Here is a 1,058-nt window from a genome sequence, read left to right on the forward strand (position 1 = left end):
ACTACCTAATGTGAATTACAGGTAACAGAGAAAACGTAAGTAAGGGCCAGGAGTTAACACCTCATTCATTAAAATATTTTAAATGCTTGGAATTAAATGCAGAGAAGTCTCCTTTTCACCATAATTATGTGAAAGACCAGAATAAAACAGAGTTAAATGAGGCAAATATATAAATAAGAGAACCTACAGTTTGTGGTAGCTTTACTTACTATCTTAATTATATATTTCCTTCGAATGTTTCTTTTTTCCCTCCCCGGGACAGATGGAATAAATTAATCTTAAATGCAGCATAAAATCTATTCCAGATCCCCTTATATGCCAGTGTTTAAACAAAACTAACTAGAATAATAAAAGTCAGAAATGGGAAAGATCTATTAGCTGACCACCTAAAATTTTATATACAGAAATGTATCAATTTAACTAAACCTATTTCTAAACATTTAAGGAGGTTTGGTTACATTTATAATCATTTCAACAGTGGCTAGAGTCAGTTTATTTCACTTTGAAACCATCCTTAGGAGTAAATAAAAGTGACCTGCTTTTAAGCAGAGTTGCACTAGCTAAATAAATGCATGTGTGTAGTTTAAGAATCAGAGGCAAGCAGGTCTGTCCAGCCCTGGTGGCAGAGACTACCAATACCTCTTGTACAAGGCTCAGGCTGCCCATGGCCATTTCAGGGATGGAGACAGAGGCCCCAGCTAGAAATCAAGATATACCAAATTATTGTCTCAGTTTTGCCTCTCTAGCCTTGGTGGAATCTCTTAAAAACACACTATATCTGAAAATAATAATGCTTCCTACCTGAACATGGTGATTCAAATTTTAGCAGGTTGGGAACTAGTCAAGCACAGCATTTTGGTCCCAGTCCTAAAAGAAATTGTATGAATTTAATTTTGTGAGTAAATTGTTTTGGATGGCAGTTTACCAGTTACAAAGCATAGAAGAGGTTGTTGCCATATGTCCATATGTTCTGAATTACTATGTAGGTGCCTGTACAGGACTGTTCTGTGTGAGCCCCATTTTTAACATTTGTCCAAACTAGCTTTTAACAACTTGCT

Source organism: Malurus melanocephalus, unplaced genomic scaffold, assembly GCF_030028575.1.
Source record: "Malurus melanocephalus ecotype Western Australia unplaced genomic scaffold, MMel_1.1 scaffold_78, whole genome shotgun sequence".
Classification (NCBI taxonomy): Eukaryota; Metazoa; Chordata; class Aves; order Passeriformes; family Maluridae; genus Malurus; species Malurus melanocephalus.